This window comes from Lolium rigidum, chromosome 1, assembly GCF_022539505.1.
Source record: "Lolium rigidum isolate FL_2022 chromosome 1, APGP_CSIRO_Lrig_0.1, whole genome shotgun sequence".
Taxonomy (NCBI): Eukaryota; Viridiplantae; Streptophyta; class Magnoliopsida; order Poales; family Poaceae; genus Lolium; species Lolium rigidum.
In genome coordinates this window covers 39,023,276-39,036,229 of record NC_061508.1, presented here as the reverse complement: position 1 = coordinate 39,036,229, position 12,954 = coordinate 39,023,276, and positions in this window count along the sequence as shown.

Here is a 12,954-nt window from a genome sequence, read left to right as displayed (position 1 = left end):
TTCGGAGGATGTCTTGCCCCTTTCTTGAGAAAATCTTTCTTGATTTATTATCAGCGATCCAATGATCCTCCCATATATTTATTTTATTTCCATTGCCTACTCTCCATATATGCCCACGTTTAAAAGATTGTAGGCCTGCAACAATACTTTGCCAAGAATAAGAGGACCCCTGCTTAGGACCTGCTTTTAAAATGTCGCCATGCGGATAATATTTTGCCTTCAAGACTTGTGCACATAGAGAGTCCGGATTTGTAACCAATCGCCAGACTTGCTTGGCAAGCATAGCCAAGTTGAAAGAATATAGGTCTCTGAAACCCATTCTTCCAATCTTTTTCGGGATACACATTCTCCACCAAACAAACCAATGAAGTTTCTTTTGTTCTTCCGTATCACCCCACCAAAACGCAGACATGGCATCATTCATCTCTTTGCATAGACTTTTTGGGATTTTAAACACCCCCATAGCATAGACCGGAATTGATTGAATAATTGCTTTTAAGAGAATTTCCTTCCCACCACCGATAAGATTTTTTCTTTCCACCCTTTTGATGGGTTCAATGCATGGAAAACGAAAATTTTCTACCGTGAACATGAACAAAAACCAAGATCCAATCTAGGAAGAAGCAAGATCTAATCTATGAAGATCAAAACAACGAGATCTAATCTCGAAGATCCAAAGCTTTACGAGATCAGATCTCGTTGTTGATGAAGTCGATCGTCCGGTGATGCAATCCGGCAGCACTTCCGTACTCGGTTGTGCGTACGGTGTAGATGAAGTATGTCCTCTCCCCGTTCCAGCGGGCAGCGGAGGTTTGGTATATCCCCTCGGAATCCCAGCAGCACGATGGCATGGTGGTGGTGGTGGAGGAGAAAAGCTGCAGGGCTTCGCCAAGCCGGAGCAGACTAGCGGTGGAGGAGAGGGGGGCGGCCAGACTTTGGTGTGAAAGGGGTGGCTGCGCCCCCTACCCCCTCCCCTCTTTATATAGGGGGGAGGTCAGTTGGGGTGGCCCCCCTGCGCCCCCATTCCATCTTGGGCCGACGGCCAAGAGGGGGGAGGGGATTTCTTCGGGAGGTCCTCGCCACCAACCTGGTCGGCACAGGCGGGGATGCCGCACACCCTCCCGCATGCCCGAGTTGCTAGCTGGGCCGCGGCCCAACAGGTAATGTAGTTTTTCTTTTCTCTTGTTTCTTATCTCTATTTTTGAAATATTTATTTTTACAGATTTTTTCTAAAACTAATATTTTTTAGAAATGTGAACATTTTTAAATTTTGAACAAATTTCAAATATCATTCGAAATTTAAAATTGTTCAAATTTCAAAATTCGTCCAATATTTAAAAATTCGTTCAGGATTATAAATTCGTTCAAATTAAAAAAATCGTTCGAAATATAGATTTTATTCAAATTTCAAAATTCGTTCAAGTTTTAAAATTTGTTCGGATTACAAAATTGTTCGAATTCAAAAAATCGTTCAAAATTTAAAATTTGTTCAAATTTCAAAATTTGTGCAAATTTTGAAAATCGTTCAAATTTGATAATTTTATAAAATTATTTTTGAACAGAAAAATAAAACGAGAGAATAAAAACTGAAAAAGAAAACAGAAAGGAAAAAAGAAAACGGAACAGAAAAAAGAAAAGAAAAGGAGAAAAAAGAAAAAAAGAAAAAAAACGGGGAAATCGCCTAACCGGGCCGGCCCACACCGCGCGCGAGGGTGTGCGGCGCGGTGCAGGTGCCGACTGATGTCTACTCACGCTTCTTTTCCTGTAGACAGTGTTGGGCCTCCAAAAGCAGAGGGTTGTAGAACAGCAGCAAGTTTTCCCTTAAGTGGATCACCCAAGGTTTATCGAACTCATGGAGGAAGAGGTCAAAGATATCCCTCTCAAGCAACCCTGCAATCACGATACAAGAAGTCTCTTGTGTCCCCAACACACCTAACACACTTGTCAGATGTATAGGTGCACTAGTTCGGCGAAGAGATAGTGAGATGCAAATGATATGGATGAATATGAGTGGCAATAGCAATCTGAATAAAATATGGCAGCGAGTAAACATGCAACGGAACAGTAAACAAACGGAGATTCGATGTTTGAAAACAAAGCCTAGGGATCCTACTTTCACTAGTGGACACTCTCAACATTGATCACATAATAAAACCACTCTACACTCTCTTGTTGGATGATGAACAGCACTAATTGTGTAGGGCTACAAGAGCACTGATGCTAGCACACAGTCGACGTGCCCGTTGGGAACCCCAAGAGGAAGGTGTGATGCGTACAGCGGCAAGTTTTCCCTCAGTAAGAAACCAAGGTTTATCGAACCAGTAGGATCCAAGAAGCACGTTGAAGGTTGATGGCGGCGGAGTGTAGTGCGGCGCAACACCAGGGATTCCGGCGCCAACGTGGAACCTGCACAACACAACCAAAGTACTTTGTCCCAACGTAATAATGAGGTTGTCAATCTCACCGGCTTGCTGTAACAAAGGATTAGATGTATAGTGTGGATGATGATGTTTGCAGAGAACAGTAGAACGAGTATTGCAGTTGATTGTATTCGATGTAAAGAATGGACCGGGGTCCACAGTTCACTAGTGGTGTCTCTCCGATAAGAATAAGCATGTTGGGTGAACAAATTACAGTTGGGCAATTGACAAATAAAGAGGGCATGACCATGCACATACATGTTATGATGAGTATTGTGAGATTTAATTGGGCATTACGACAAAGTACATAGACCGCTATCCAACGATGCATCTATGCCTAAAAAGTCCACCTTCGAGGTTATCATCCGAACCCCCTCCAGATATTAAGTTGCAAACAACGGACAATTGCATTAAGTATGGTGCGTAATGTAATCAACAAATATATCCTTAGACATAGCATTGATGTTTTATCCCTAGTGGTAACGAGACATCCACAACCTTAGAGGTTGCTCTGTTACTCCCGCAGTTTAATGGAGGCATGAACCCACTATCGAGCATAAATACTCCCTCTTGGAGTTACAAGCAAAAACTTGGCCAGAGCCTCTACTAGCAATGGAGAGCATGCAAGATCATAAACAACACATAGATGATAGATTGATAATCAACATAGCATAGTATTCATTATTCATCGGATCCCAACAAACGCAACATGTAGCATTACAGATAGATGATCTTGATCATGTTAGGCAGCTCACAAGATCCAACAATGATAGCACAATTAGGAGAAGACGACCATCTAGCTACTGCTATGGACCCATAGTCCAGGGGTGAACTACTCACTCATCACTCCGGAGGCAACCATGGCGGTGAAGAGTCCTCCGGGAGATGATTCCCCTCTCCGGCAGGGTGCCGGAGGCGATCTCCTGAATCCCCCGAGATGGGATTGGCGGCGTCTCTGGAAGTTTTTCCGTATCGTGGCTCTCGGTACTGGAGTTATTATCGACGAAAGCTTAAGTAGGCGGAAGGGTAGGTCAAAGGGTGCCACGAGGGGCCCACACCACAGGCCGGCGCGGCCAGGGCTTGGGCCGCGCCGCCCTGGTGTGGCGTTGCCTCGTCGCCCCACTTCGTATCTCCCCCGGTGTTCTGGAAGCTTCGTGGAAAAATAAGATCATGGACGTTGATTTCGTCCAATTCCGAGAATATTTCCTTACTAGGATTTCTGAAACCAAAAACAGCAGTAAAACGACAAGCTGGCTCTTCGGCATCTCGTTAATAGGTTAGTGCCGGAAAATGCATAAATATGACATAAAGTATGTATAAAACATGTGAGTATCATCATAGAAGTAGCATGGAACATAAGAAATTATCGATACGTTGGAGACGTATCAGCATCCCCAAGCTTAGTTCCTACTCGTCCCGAGTAGGTAAACGATAACAAAGATAATTTCTGAAGTGACATGCCATCATAATCTTGATCAATACTATTTGTAAGCACATGTAATGAATGCAGCGATCCAAAGCAATGGTAAAGATAATGAGTAAACAACTGAATCATATAGCAAAGACTTTTCATGAATAGTACTTTCAAGACAAGCATCAATAAGTCTTGCATAAGAGTTAACTCATAAAGCAATAAATTCAAAGTAAAGGCATTGAAGCAACACGAAGGAAGATTAAGTTTCAGCGGTTGCTTTCAACTTATAACAAGTACATCTCATGGATATTGTCAATGCAAAGTAATATAACAAGTGCAATATGCAAGTATGTAGGAATCAATGCACAGTTAATACAAGTGTTTGCTTCTTGAGATGGGAGGAAATAGGTAAACTGACTCAACATAAAAGTAAAAGAATGGCCCTTCGCAGAGGGAAGCATCGATTGCTATATTTGTGCTAGAGCTTTGGTTTTGAAAACAAGAAACAATTTTGTCAACGGTAGTAATAAAGCATATGTATCATGTAAATTATATCCTACAAGTTGCAAGCCTCATGCATAGTATACCAATAGTGCCCGCACCTTGTCCTAATTAGCTCGGATTACCTGGATTATCACCGCAATACATATGTTTTAACCAAGTATCACAAAGGGGTAGCTCTATGCCGCCTGTACAAAGGTCTAAGGAGAAAGCTCGCATTGGATTTCTCACTTTTGATTATTCTCAACTTAGACATCCATACCGGGACAACATAGACAACAGATAATGGACTCCTCTTTAATGCATAAGCATTCAACAACAATTAATTTTCTCATAAGAGATTGAGGATAGTTGTCCAAAACTGAAACTTCCACCATGGATCATGGCTTTAGTTAGCGGCCCAATGTTCTTCTCTAACAATATGCATGCTCAAACCATTCAACTCATGGTAAATCGCCCTTACTTCAGACAAGACGAACATGCATAGCAACTCACATGATATTCAACAAAGGGTAGTTGATGGCGTCCCCGGGAACATGGTTATCGCACAACAAGCAACTTAATAAGAAATAAGATACATAAGTACATATTCAATACCACAATAGTTTTTAGGCTATTTGTCCCATGAGCTATATATTGCAAAGACGAAGAATGGAAATTTTAAAGGTAGCACTCAAGCAATTTACTTTGGAATGGCGGAGAAATACCATGTAGTAGGTAGGTATGGTGGACACAAGTGGCATAGTGTTTGGCTCAAGGATTTGGGATGCATGAGAAGTATTCCCTCTCGATACAAGGTTTAGGCTAGCAAGGTTATTTGAAACAAACACAAGTATGAACCGGTACAGCAAAACTCACATAAAAGACATATTGTAAGTATTATAAGACTCTACACCGTCTTCCTTGTTGTTCGACCCTTACTAGAAAATATCTAGACCTTAGAGAGACCAATCATGCAAACCAAATTTTAGCAAGCTCTATGTATTTATTCATTTATAAGTGCAAAGTATATGATGCAAGAGCTTAAACATGAGCACAACAATTTCCAAGTATCACATTATTCAAGTTATTATACCAATTACCACATGTAGCATTTCCCGTTTCCAACCATATAACAATTTAACGAAGCAGTTCAACCTTCGCCATGAACATTATGAGTAAAGCCTAAACATATTTGTCCATATGCAACAGCGGAGCGTGTCTCTCTCCCACACAATGAATTCTAGGATCCACTTTATTCAAACAAAACAAAAACAAAAACATACAGACGCTCCAAGCAAAGTACATAAGATGTGATGGAATAAAAATATAGTTTCACTAGAGGAACCTGATAATGTTGTCGATGAAGAAGGGGACGCCTTGGGCATCTCCAAGCTTAGATGCTTGTGTCTTCTTGAAATATGCAGGGGTGAACCACCGGGGCATCCCCAAGCTTAGAGCTTTCACTCTCCTTGATCATATTGTATCATCCTCCTCTCTTGATCCTTGAAAACTTCCACCACACCAAACTCAAAACAACTCATTAGAGGGTTAGTGCATAATCAAAATTCACATGTTCAGAGGTGACATAATCATTCTTAACACTTCTGGACATTGCACAAAGCTACTGAAAGTTAATGGAATAGAAAAATCCATCAAGCATAGCAAAACAGGCAATGCGAAATAAAAGGCAGAATCTGTCAAAACAGAACAGTCCGTAAAGATGAATTTCTAAGAGGCACCAGACTTGCTCAAATGAAAATGCTCAAATTGAATGAAAGTTGCGTACATATCTGAGGATCACTCACGTAAATTTGCAGAATTTTCTGAGTTACCTACAGTGAATTCAGCCCAGATTCGTGACAGCAAGAAATCTGTTTCTGCGCAGTAATCCAAATCTAGTATGAACCTTACTATCAAAGACTTTACTTGGCACAACAATGCAACAAAATTAAGATAAGAAGAGGTTGCTACAGTAGTAACAACTTCCAAGACTCAAATATAAAACAAAAGTGCAGTAGTAAAATCATGGGTTATCTCCCATAAGCGTTTTTCTTTAACGCCTTTCAGCTAGGCGCAGAAAGTGTGTATCAAGTATTATCAAGAGATGATGCATCTACAGCGGGGTTTGGAGTTTTCTCAACCATGTATTGTATTTTGTATATATAAGTTTCAGAGGCTCCCTTTTCATTAGTCTTAGGCTTGCTATTCTCATCAAACAAATTTTCAGGGACAAGCCAAGCATAATTATCATCTAGAGCTTCATGCATTACTAGGAGCTTGCAAGGTATTGGTGCTTTAATCTCCCCACCATCATTAACATTATTAGTATACTTTATTCTATCCATGTCCATTTTTTCAAGTGTTCTTTTAAAATCGGTGAACATACCAAACCTCTTATGCTTAATAAAAACTTTTCTAGCTTCTTTAGCTATATCTTTAAATTCTCTATCAAGGATTTTTAAGACAAAATCCCTCTTTTCTCCCCTCTCCATATCAGAAAGTGTAAGAAACATGTGTTGTATCATGGGATTGAGACTAATAAATCTAGTTTCCAACATGTGTACTAAACAGGCAGAGGCACTTTCATAAGTAGGGGCAGCTTTTAATAGTGGTATATCTTCAAAATCTTCATCCATGCTAACATGGGTGAAAAATGCTTCTATATTGTCTCTTCCAATGATAGACCCTTCTCCCACATGTATATGTTTTAAAGTAAAATTAGGAGGAAACATGATGAAATAAGTAAAGTAAATGCAAGTAACTAATTTTTTGTGTTTTTAATATGGAGATTGCAAAAAAGACAGTAAATAAAGTAAAGCTAGCAACTAATTTTTTTGTGTTTTGATATAATTGTTATCACCAGAATTTGACCGAGTCAGAGGTGGGCCATGATTGAGATAGACTTGAAGATATATATGGAAGGAAGAACAAGAATTGGCCTTATACACGAAGTTGGGCTGAATTGCCCATGTATCTGTAATATAGTAGATCGCATCTTAGATTAAAAGTTAGAGTTTTACTCGTGCACGGTTAGGTGCACGTCCGAATTAGAAAGTCCCCTGGACTATAAATATGTATCTAGGGTTTATGGAATAAAAACAACAACTCACGTTCAACCCAAAACAAACCAATCTCGGCGCATCGCCAACTCCTTCGTCTCGAGGGTTTCTATCGGTAGCGACATGCTGCCTAGATCGCATCTTGCGATCTAGGCAGCACAAGCCCCACGTTGTCCATGCGTTGCTCGTACTGAAGCGTCTTTGATGGCGAGCAACGTAGTTATCATAGATGTGTTAGGGTTAGCATAGTTCTTCGTATAACATGCTTACGTAGTGCAACCCTTGTATGTCTAGCCGCCCTCACACCTATCTCAGGTGTGGGGGCGGCACCCGCTTGATCTTTATTTAGTAGATCTGATCCGTTACGATTGCTCCTTGTTCGCAAGGATTAGTTTAATATCCGCAATAGTTAGGCCTTACAAAGGGGGAGGATCCAGCGGCACGTAGGGTGGCGTTCGCAAGTCCTAAACAGGATGTTCCGAGGATCAACTTCATGTTGGTTTTTAGGCCTTGTTTAGGATCGGCTTATGATCACCGTGCGTGGCCGCGAGGCCCAACTCGGAGTAGGATGATCCGATTATGCGGTGAAAACCCTAAATCGTCGTAGATCTAATTAGCTTTATCTTGATCAAGCAGGATCACCATATATTCGTGCACCCCGTACGAATCATGGGTGGATCGGCTCTTTGAGCCGATTCACGAGATAACCCGAGAGCCGATCGAGGCTCGTATTTAATGTTTACGTGAATGCCATGCAGGAAACTAAGCGAGGCATCCCCATCACCTTCCCGACCAGGTATAGGTCAGGTGGCACGCCCTGCACTTCGCATCGGACGTGTGACCGGAAGAGCATTGCGGGCCGTCGCTCGGAGGGGTCTCAGCCGGCCCGCAGCTCTAGGCTCTTCCCGGCTCTACCGTGTTGACAGTCGCTGCCCGCCGGTGGGTTTTGGCAGTCAACACATTCTGGCACGCTCGGTGGGACAATCGTCTACATCAACCACATCGCCATCTACATCTGAGATGGCGGACGGCACGCCAGTCACCTACGAGGAGCTGCCTGACGAGCTCAAGAAAAGATACGACGAGATCAAGGTCACCCTCGAAGCCGACCTCATCGGCTCTTTTCAGAGAACCCGTTCCCATGGCATCAGATGGAAGGGATTCTCGCCGCAAGGTGCACTCGATGGGATAGACCTCTCTGCCCCGTCGGAGGAACGCACCGGGGCCTGCGGCGAGGAGATCAACTACTTGGTGGCTCACTCGCTACACCGCCACTCGAAAACTTGGTCAACGTGTTGGAGCGTCTCGCTCCGCGCGTGATCCGAGAGATCATGAGCCACCGGTACTCGCCGTCGGGACCAGCTCTCGGGACGCATCAAGGAGAGTTGCCACTCCGGGTCCCGTCCACCGCTGCCATATGCGTTGGCAGCACCGGCTGAAGTGCCGGCTACACCGGCATTCGTTGTCTACAAGATCGGTGGTGACCCTAGTGACTACCAGTTCTTGGCTGAGGCGCCTAAGGAGATCCCTCAAGGATACGCGTGCACGTATGTGCCAGATTGTGGCAACTGGGCACTCTCAAACCAGGCCACAATATCAGGGACTCCGGCGAAGACAGGAGGAACGTCAGCGACAGAGCTTGAGAAGCAGACGTGGCTAACTAAGTATGCCACCCCGACGAAACTCCAGAGCCCAGCTCCTGCAGTTGGCTCAGAGCTGGAAAAGCAAACATGGCTGGCTAAGTACGCCACCCCGGCGAATCTTCAGAGTGCAACTCCTGCAGCCAGCACAGCGGATCAGATCAGTACCATGCGAGACCAGTTCGGCATGGTGCCGAAAAGAAGGGCAATCGGCTATTCCAAGCCGTACCCCGACGAGTACGAGATGATCCCGCCGCCACCTAAATATCGGCTCCCTGACTTCTCCAAATTCAGTGGATCGGATGGCTCCAGCTCCATCGAGCACGTCGGCCGATATTTGGCGCAACTAGGACCGGCTTCAGTGTCGGATCAGCTACGCGTGAGGCTCTTTTCACAGTCCCTCACGGGATCGGCTTTTGGATGGTACACCTCTTTGCCGAGCAAACTCCATCCGGTCTTGGAAGCAATTGGAAGAGCAGTTCCATATGCAATACCATTCGTAAGCTTCCGAGTCCAGACATTGCCGATCTAGCACAACTACGTCGAAGCGCGGAGAAACGGTGACAGAGTACATCCAGCCGCTTCGAGAATCTTAGGAACCGATGTTATTTGGTTCGTATAACCGAAAAGGAAGCAGATCGAATTGGCGATAGCCGGCCTTGCAACACAGCTCAAGGACACGGCCTCCCAAGCGGATTATCCTCGCCGGCGCACATGGTTCGAAACTATCAGCATATGAACAGCGCCACCCGGACTCGTACCAAGACAAGTTCAAGCGTGCAGTAGTCCCGGTCGATGCGGAGGAAGACGAAGTTCCTGCGGGAGACCAAGAAGTAGCAGGTGGCCGAGTGGACTCGGGGAGGAACCCCGTGTCCCGCAAATGGGTAAAGCCACCAGGGCCGCCCGTGGGATTTGATTTTGACGTGACCAAGACTGAACAAATCTTCGACCTCCTGGTCAAGGAGAAACAGTTGACGATTCCTGAAGGTCTCAAGTTCCCCACGGCGCAAGAGCTGAGCGGAAAGCCATACTGCAAATTCCACAACTCGCTCTCCCATGCCACCAACGACTGCAGGGTGTGGCGTCAGCACATCCAAGCGGCGATAGAGAAGGGGCGTTTAATTTTCAACCAGTACGCCATGAAGGTCGACACCCAACCCTTCCCCGCCGTTAACATGGTAGAAGTCACCTACCCCGAGGGTTGCCAGCCAGGTCCCTCGTTCAGCATCAACATGGTAGGACCTGGAAACCACTCTGGCAAAGATGGAGATGAGGGCAGCTGCTCTCATAGCAAGGACACAAAGGAGGCCGCTCCACGCGATCGGCTCCATCATGATGGTAAGCGCTACGTCACAGAGGGAGAGGTGAAGAACATAAGATATCAACGACCTCTCTCTGATCACCTCCTCAACAAATATGTGAGTCAGTATGACCAACGCCGACGGTCCAACTATGATGATGAAGGAGATCGTCTGGCTAGAGAAGCCAGAAGACATCGTCGGCATGATCGCGATGAGGAGGAGTGCGAGCGCCGTGCCACGGATAGGTCAAGGGAGCAAGATGACAACGCCAGACACTGGGATTGCCCTTTCTTCAGATACTGCTGGGATTCAGGAATGAGCCGATTGCCCACAATCGGCAATTGCCCGATAATGCAACCAGAAGAAGAAGGAGGCAGCCAACGTGTCTGTGTTCAAGCGCTTAGGGCCACTCCCGCCACAAAGCAAACGCGCTGAGTCACCTCGTTGGGCAGATCTTGAGGATTCCGAAGACGGGGGACTAGAAGATGATGAAGACAGGTACCACCGTCCAAGGTGGTGCCCTGACGGACTCAGCCGTTCGCAAAAACGCAGGGTTCAGCGGTTGCGCGGCCTGGAGGAAGCCGAAAGGTTATACCTGCATACGCTAAGAAAGGCACGGCCTGATCTGGCTGCAAAGGTTCAGCGAGCCCTGGATGAAGAGGGTCGTCCACGGAGAATGGAGTGGCGTCCCAAGCAAAAGAAAGCCGATGATGAAACATCGGCTGGCACGAACATGGTGTTCATCCTCCCTTCAGAGTTCAGTGCTCCAGGGTTAGATGAGACATCCGTGGCACAACTTGACTGCGGCCCACGGCCGGTTATCTTTGAGAAGCCACGAGAAAAGAGCTACAGGCATCTGAAGGCCCTGTACTTGCGAGGATATATCGATGGGAGGCCTATAAATAAGATGCTCGGTGGACACCGGAGCGGCGAGCTAACATCATGCCGTACTCTATGCTACGTCGGGCCGGGACGCTCTAGCTCGGATCTAATCAAGACCAACGTAACATTGAGCGATTTCAACGGCCAAGCGTCTGAGGCACAAGGAGTTCTGAATGTGGATCTGACCGTAGGAAGGAAAACTATCCCTACAACGTTCTTCATCGTTGATAGCACGAGCAGTTATGCTGTGCTGCTGGGAAGAGATTGGATCCACGCCAACTGCTGTATTCCCTCCACGATGCACCAATGCATAATACAGTGGGATGGAGATGAGGTAGAGGTCGTCCAGGCCGATGACTCAGCCGAAATTTCAACGGCTGGCATGAACGCATGGGAAGCAGCAGGCCAAGAACCCCTCTCAGGCATCAACTTGGACGACTGCGAGCGCATCGATGTGACAAAGGGAAGGGTTAAGCTGGTTTTATCCACTGGCTTGACCATGTAGTTGAAGCGAAGCGATGTGCAACTTGGCGAGGCTGATCCTTGTTGATCGGCCCCAAAGGTCTATGAAGGGACATTACAGAACCTTCAGTCAGCGCTCCAATCATTATGGAGGCCGATCCCAGCAATCGGCCAAAATTATCCTCACCACATGTTCTGCTTGTGTTCGCCCTTGACCCTATCAGGAGCCGACGTGCGAATTACGCGAGCCGATATCTGCCATTCTTTGATAGCTTCGGCTCGGGGGGCACCTAAACATGGGAACAGATGCAGGGGTACATGTGTGCAATGAAATACTGGGGGCCGATAGGAGAAAATCGGCCGGTAAAAAAAAAAAAATTTTTACAGCCGATGCAAGGGCATCGACTTTAGAATTGAGAAACAGCCGATGCGCAGCCATCGACTCTAGTGGAATTATGCGATGTTTATCGAGTCTCCACCAAATCCAGGCCAACGGTGGTGCCTTCTGTTGCTCCGAGGGAATAAAACAATGGGAATTTCTTCAGCGGCTTCGAGCCGATCCGGGTTTTCGAACCTTTTTTGTCGAGGATTTCCAATCTCTCGGGGCTAGTTCAGCTGAAACGGAAGATTATCGGCTGTCTGAGGAAGAAAGAGGATCGGCTTTGGCGCATTCTCTCTGACATTCTCGCCTCGAGTAAGGCTCGGGGGGCAGCAGGCTCGAGTAGGGCTCGGGGGGCAGCAGGCCTGGTGGATGCTCTCTTTTACTCTGTTTAAAGAGCCGATGGGGATACCATCGGCTGCTCCTTCATTGCAACCTTCTTCACAATGATGAGTACTGAAGAGGATTATTGTATTTGGTTGGAAAAGTTCAAAGGTTTCCCTGAAGATCCTGCATTTTCCACCAGATTTAGAAAATCATCAGTTGAAGAAGGGAAAGGTGAATTTCGAAGAACCGATGCGGTGCTATCGGTTCAATACGCATTGGCAAAGGGGACGAATCGGCAAGGTCAGTAGAAGAGGGAATCGGCTCAATTAAACTCAGAAGAAATCGGCAGAATCAAATTGGGGAAAAGTTCTTCATTGATAGGCGAGATTTCTTACATAAAGAGCTAATTGCTCTCAAAAGGAAATACTAGGGGATCATTGCCCCATCTACTACTGCTGGCCCTATTCTAGAGGTCCTATCTACGGGCCATCACTGCCCTCGTCGTCGCCGTCGTCGCCACTGTCGGCGCTGCTCCCGGCGGGCTCGTCGTCGCTCCAATGGCCGCCGACCGGGCCCTCGTTGTCTTC